Genomic DNA, 6,761 nt, shown 5'->3' on the forward strand with positions numbered 1-6,761 from the left:
TGAGCTTCTTCATTACGCTGATTTCAACAGAGGTAAAGAAACAGAGTTAGTGACCATCCACCGTCACCCTGTTATAACACTTATTTCCAAATGTGGCTTGTATGTGATTCCCACAGCCTCTAATAGTTGCCTGGAAGGTGGGGGTGAGCTGTACTCTCCTGCTGCAGTCCTTGGGTGTCCCACAGTGATGTTAGGGAGGGGGCTCCAGGAGTTTGACCTGAACCATGTAAAGAGCTCTCTTACTGGAGTGTCCTTTTTAAAGTTGGGAAGTTAATATAGACCAGGAGGACCCGAGAGCTGCTGTCTTGTCAGGGAGAGAGGCTGGTGGGTCACACACCTCAGATGAGAGGCGAGGTTGAGAAGCTGGGGCCTTCATGGTAATTTCAGACATCATAGAGATTGAACCAACAATGTTGGCATCACAAACCTGTTAGCTGTGGTAACAGACCCCCCTTTGTAGCAGAGGGATTCAATCCCTTTAATAGAGCAAGCTGGAGAATTCAACACTAAAATCAATCTGTACGGACGCACTAGAGACCTGAAACATCAATACAGAGATTGCTGAAGAAGCTCAGCATGTCCAGCAGCATCTCTGAAGGGAGAGGGAGAAAGAGACAGAGAGAGAGTTCACCTTTCAATCCAGTGATTTCTGCGGGAAAGTTCCTTCAGAACAGACCATTTTGAGGAAGAGTCACTTGGGATGCGAATTGTTCCTCTCTCTCTTCACCGTTGCTCCCTGCTGAATTGTGCTGAATTTCCTCACCATCTGTTGACTTGAGAACTTCACCTGATCCAAGCGTCACTGAGTAATTCAGTCTGTGTTCAATGCCCTGAGGCTGCTTCTGCTGAAAGTTGACAAACAGGTTTAAGGCTGTGTAAGGTATTGTATTCGGAGTGCTTGCTACATGGGAGAACAGATACAGAACAAAGGCACACGGAAATGTTAGGTCTGAGCTGTTCCTTCTGAACTAATATCACAAAGTTACATTGATCAGGATCTTTGTGAAGTGCCTTTGTCAAGTGACCCTTCCTCAAAACCCTGAGATTGGGCCACACTGTCAGAGGGTCAGTATAGGGCCACTTCCACACTGTCAGAGAGTCAGTACTGAGGGAGTGCTGCACTGTCAGAGGGGTCAGTACTGAGGGAGTGCTGCACTGTCAGAGAGTCAGTACTGAGGGAGCACCACACTGTCAGAGGGTCAGTCCAGACGGCAAGCCTCCCTATCAGAGGATCTGCACTGAGAGAGCACTGCACCATCAGAGGGTCAGTACTGAGGGAGTGCCTCATTGTCTGAGGGTCAGTACTGAGGGAGCACTGCACTGTCAGAGGGTCAGTACAGAGGGAGTGCTGCACTGTCAGAGGGCCAGTACTGAGGGAGCGCTGCACTGTCAGAGGGTCAGTACTGATGGAGCGCTGCACTGTCAGAGGGTCAGTACTGAGGGAGTGCTGCACTGTCAGAGGGTCAGTACTGAGGGAGTGCTGCACTGTCAGAGGGTCAGTACTGAGGGAGTGCTGCACTGTCAGAGGGTCAGTACTGAGGGAGTGCTGCACTCTCAGAGAGTCAGTACTGAGGGAGCACCACACTGTCAGAGGGTCAGTCCAGACGGCAAGCCTCACTATCAGAGGATCTGCACTGAGAGAGCACTGCACCATCAGAGGGTCAGTACTGAGGGAGTGCCTCATTGTCTGAGGGTCAGTACTGAGGGAGTGCTGCACTGTCGGAGAGTCAGTACTGAGGGAGTGTCACACTACCAGAGGGTCAGTACTGAGGGAGTGCTACACTGTCAGAGGGTCAGTACTGAGGGAGTGCTGCACTGTCAGAGAGTCAGTACCGAGAGAGTGCTGCACTGTCAGAGGGTCAGTACTGAGGGAGTGCTGCTCTGTCAGAGGGTCAGTACTGAGGGAGTGCTGCTCTGTCAGAGGGTCAGTACTGAGGGAGTGCTGCAGTGTCAGAGGGTTAGTACAGAGAGAGTGTTACACTGTCAGATAGACAGTACCCTGAGGCACTGCTGGACTGTCAGAGGGGCAGGACCGAGGCAGAGGGTCAGTACTGAGAGAGTACTACACTGTCAATGAGTCAGTACTGAGGGAGTACTACACTCTCAATGGGTCAGTACTGAGGGAGTACTACACTGTCAATGGGTCAGTGCTGAGGGAGTGCTACACTGTCAATGGGTCAGTACTGAGGGAGTGCTACACTGTCAATGGGTCAGTGCTGAGAGAGTACTACACTGTCAATGGGTCAGTACTGAGGGAGTACTTCACTGTCAATGGGTCAGTGCTGAGGGTGTACTACACTGTCAATGGGTCAGTACTGAGGGAGTGCTACATTGTCAATGGGTCAGTACTGAGAGAGTACTACACTGTCAATGGGTCAGTGCTGAGGGAGTACCACACTGTCAATGGGTCAGTGCTGAGGCAGTGCTACACTGTCAATGGGTCAGTACTGAGGGAGTACTTCACTGTCAGAGGGTCAGTACTGAGGGAGTGCTACACTGTCAATGGGTCAGTGCTGAGGGAGTGCAGTACTGTCAGAGGTTTTGGCCTGAGATTGGGCCACACTGTCAGAGGGTCAGTATAGGGCCACTTCCACACTGTCAGAGGGTCAGTACTGAGGGAGTGCTGCACTGTCAGAGAGTCAGTACTGAGTGAGCACCACACTGTCAGAGGGTCAGTCCAGACGGCAAGCCTCCCTATCAGAGGATCTGCACTGAGAGAGCACTGCACCATCAGAGGGTGAGTACTGAGGGAGTGCCTCATTGTCTGAGGGTCAGTACTGAGGGAGTGCTGCACTGTCAGAGGGTTAGTACTGAGGGAGTGCTGCACTGTCAGAGGGTTAGTACAGAGAGAGTGCTACACTGTCAGAGGGTCAGTACTGAGGGAGTGCTGCACTGTCAGAGGGTCAGTACTGAGGGAGTGCTGCACTGTCAGAGGGTCAGTACTGAGGGAGTGCTGCACTGTCAGAGGGTCAGTACGGAGGGAGTGCTGCACTGTCAGAGGGTCAGTACTGAGGGAGTGCTGCACTGTCAGAGGGTCAGTACTGAGGGAGTGCTGCACTGTCAGAGGGTCAGTACTGAGGGAGTGCTGCACTGTCAGAGTATCAGTACTGAGGGAGCGCTGCACTGTCAGAGGCTCAGTATTGCGGGAGTGCCGCACTGTCGGAGGGTCAGTTCTGAGGGAGGGCCGCACTGTCAGAGGGTCAGGACTGAGGTAGTGTTACAATGTCAGAGGGTCAGTACGGAGGGAGTGCTTCATTGTCAGAGGGTCAGTACTGAGGGAGTGCTGCACTGTCAGAGTATCAGTACTGAGGGAGTGCTGCACTGTCAGAGGGTCAGTACTGAGGGAGTGCTGCACTGTCAGAGGGTTAGTACAGAGAGAGTGTTACACTGTCAGATAGACAGTACCCTGAGGCACTGCTGGACTGTCAGAGGGGCAGGACCGAGGCAGAGGGTCAGTACTGAGAGAGTACTACACTGTCAATGAGTCAGTACTGAGGGAGTACTACACTCTCAATGGGTCAGTACTGAGGGAGTACTACACTGTCAATGGGTCAGTACTGAGGGAGTACTACACTGTCAATGGGTCAGTACTGAGGGAGTACTACATTGTCAATGGGTCAGTACTGAGGGAGTGCTACACTGTCAATGGGTCAGTGCTGAGGGAGTACTACACTGTCAATGGGTCAGTGCTGAGGGAGTACTTCACTGTCAATGGGTCAGAGCTGAGGGAGTGCTACATTGTCAATGAGTCAGTATTGAGAGAGTACTACACTGTCAATGGGTCAGTACTGAGAGAATACTACACTGTCAATTAGTCAGTACTGAGGGAGTCCTACACTGTCAATGGGTCAGTGCTGAGGGAGTGCAGTACTGTCAGAGGTTTTGGCCTGAGATTGGGCCACACTGTCAGAGGGTCTGTATAGGGCCACTTCCACACTGTCAGAGGGTCAGTACTGAGGGAGTGCTACACTGTCAGAGGGTCAGTACTGAGGAAGTGCTACACTGTCAGAGGGTCAGTGTGGAGGGAGTGCAGCATTGTCAGAGGATCAGTGTGGAGGGAGTGCAGAATTATCAGAGGATCAGTGTGGAGGGAGTGCAGCATTATCAGAGGGTCAGTGTGGAGGGAGTGCAGCATTGTCAGAGGATCAGTGTGGAGGGAGTGCAGCATTGTCAGAGGATCAGTGTGGAGGGAGTGCAGCATTGTCAGAGGGTCAGTGTGGAGGGAGTGCAGCATTATCAGAGGGTCAGTGTGGGGGGAGTGCAGCATTGTCAGAGGATCAGTGTGGAGGGAGTGCAGCATTGTCAGAGGGTCAGTGTGGAGGGAGTGCAGCATTGTCAGAGGATCAGTGTGGAGAGAGTGCAGCATTGTCAGAGGGTCAGTGTGGGGGGAGTGCAGCATTGTCAGAGGATCAGTGTGGAGGGAGTGCAGCATTGTCAGAGGATCAGTGTGGAGGGAGTGCAGCATTGTCAGAGGGTCAGTGTGGAGGGAGTGCAGCATTATCAGAGGGTCAGTGTGGAGGGAGTGCAGCATTGTCAGAGGATCAGTGTGGAGGGAGTGCAGCATTGTCAGAGGGTCAGTGTGGAGGGAGTGCAGCATTGTCAGAGGATCAGTGTGGAGGGAGTGCAGCATTGTCAGAGGGTCAGTGTGGGGGGAGTGCAGCAGTGTCAGAGGTTCAGTATGGAGGGGGTGCAGCATTGTCAGAGGATCACTGTGGAGGGAGTGCAGCATTGTCAGAGGGTCAGTGTGGAGGGAGTGCAGCATTGTCAGAGGATCAGTATGGAGGGAGTGCAGCATTGTCAAAGGGTTAGTGTGGAGGGAGTGCAGCATTGTCAGAGGGTCAGTGTGGGGGGAGTGCAGCAGTGTCAGAGGTTCAGTATGGAGGGGGTGCAGCATTGTCAGAGGATCAGTGTGGAGGGAGTGCAGCATTGTCAGAGGGTCAGTGTGGCGGGAGTGCAGCATTATCAGAGGGTCAGTGTGGAGGGAGTGCAGCATTATCAGAGGGTCAGTGTGGAGGGAGTGCAGCATTGTCAGAGGGTCAGTGTGGAGGGAGTGCAGCATTGTCACAGGATCAGTGTGGAGGGAGTGCAGCATTGTGAGAGGGTCAGTGTGGAGGGAGTGCAGCATTGTCAGTGAGTCAGGATGGAGGGATTGCTGTGCAGTGAGAGATTCAGTAATGATGAAGTGCGCACTCTCTGACGGTCAGTACTAATGGATGGCCATGCTGTCAGAGTGTCGCACTGTGAGAGGGTTACTACTGAGGGAGCGCTGCACTGTGAAAGGGTTAGAACTGAGGGAGCACTGCACTCTGAGGGGATTTGTACTGAGGGATCATCGCGATGTGAGGGGGTCAGTACTGAGGGAGCACCACACTCTGAGGGGATTAGTACTGAGGGATCACCGCGATGTGAGGGGGTCAGTACTGAGGGATCACCGCGATGTGAGGGGGTCAGTACTGAGGGATCACCGCACTGTGAGGGGGTCAGTACTGAGGGATCACCGCACTGTGAGGGGATTAGTACTGAGGGATCACCGCACTGTGAGGGGGTCAGTACTGAGGGATCACCGCGCTGTGAGGGGGTCAGTACTGAGGGATCACCGCGCTGTGAGGGGGTCAGTACTGAGGGATCACCGCGATGTGAGGGGGTCAGTACTGAGGGAGCACCGCACTGTGAGGGGGTCAGTACTGAGGGATCACTGCGCTGTGAGGGGGTCAGTACTGAGGGATCACCGCGCTGTGAGGGGGTCAGTACTGAGGGATCACCGCGATGTGAGGGGGTCAGTACTGAGGGAGCACCACACTCTGAGGGGATTAATACTGAGCGATCACCGCGATGTGAGGGGGTCAGTACTGAGGGATCACCGCACTGTGAGGGGGTCAGTACTGAGGGATCACCGCACTGTGAGGGGGTCAGTACTGAGGGATCACCGCACTCTGAGGGGATTAGTACTGAGGGATCACCGCACTGTGAGGGGGTCAGTACTGAGGGAGCACCACTCTCTGAGGGGATTAGTACTAAGGGATCACCGCGCTGTGAGGGGGTCAGTACTGAGGGAGCACCACACTCTGAGGGGATTAGTACTGAGAGATCACCGCGATGTGAGGGGGTCAGTACTGAGGGAGCACCACACTCTGAGGGGATTAGTACTGAGCGATCACCGCGCTGTGAGGGGGTCAGTACTGAGGGAGCACCACACTCTGAGGGGATTAGTACTGAGGGATCACCGCGCTGTGAGGGGGTCAGTTCTGAGGGATCACCGCGATGTGAGGGGGTCAGTACTGAGGGAGCACCACACTCTGAGGGGATTAGTACTGAGCGATCACCGCGCTGTGAGGGGGTCAGTACTGAGGGAGCACCACACTCTGAGGGGATTAGTACTGAGGGATCACCGCGCTGTGAGGGGGTCAGTACTGAGGGATCACCGCGATGTGAGGGGGTCAGTACTGAGGGATCACCGCGATGTGAGGGGGTCAGTACTGAGGGATCACCGCACTGTGAGGGGGTCAGTACTGAGGGATCACCGCACTCTGAGGGGGTCAGTACTGAGGGATCACCGCACTGTGAGGGGGTCAGTACTGAGGGATCACCGCACTCTGAGGGGGTCAGTACTGAGGGATCACCGCACTGTGAGGGGGTCAGTACTGAGGGAGCTCCACACTATGTGTCAGACAGTCAGTACTGAGTGATTGCTGCATTGCCAGAGGGTCAGTACTGAGAGAGTGATGCACACTCAAAGGTTCATTACTGAGGGAGCGCTACAC

At 54.1% G+C, this 6,761-nt stretch overlaps 1 long non-coding RNA gene across 3 annotated transcripts in view; it reads right to left on the reverse strand.

Annotated features, from left to right (window-relative positions):
• LOC140470070 (uncharacterized) overlaps window positions 1-772 on the reverse strand; it is an 87,827-nt gene extending 87,055 nt beyond the window's left edge. For 2 of the 3 annotated variants that reach the window (XR_011956337.1, XR_011956336.1), the window contains exon 1: window positions 632-772. This is a non-coding gene — a long non-coding RNA (uncharacterized lncRNA). The remainder of the gene's footprint in view (window positions 1-631) is intronic. The other variant, XR_011956338.1, reaches the window with a different exon arrangement.
• Between the last annotated feature and the right edge of the window lie 5,989 nt (window positions 773-6,761).

This window comes from Chiloscyllium punctatum, chromosome 50 (genome assembly GCF_047496795.1).
Source record: "Chiloscyllium punctatum isolate Juve2018m chromosome 50, sChiPun1.3, whole genome shotgun sequence".
NCBI classification, from domain to species: domain Eukaryota; kingdom Metazoa; phylum Chordata; class Chondrichthyes; order Orectolobiformes; family Hemiscylliidae; genus Chiloscyllium; species Chiloscyllium punctatum.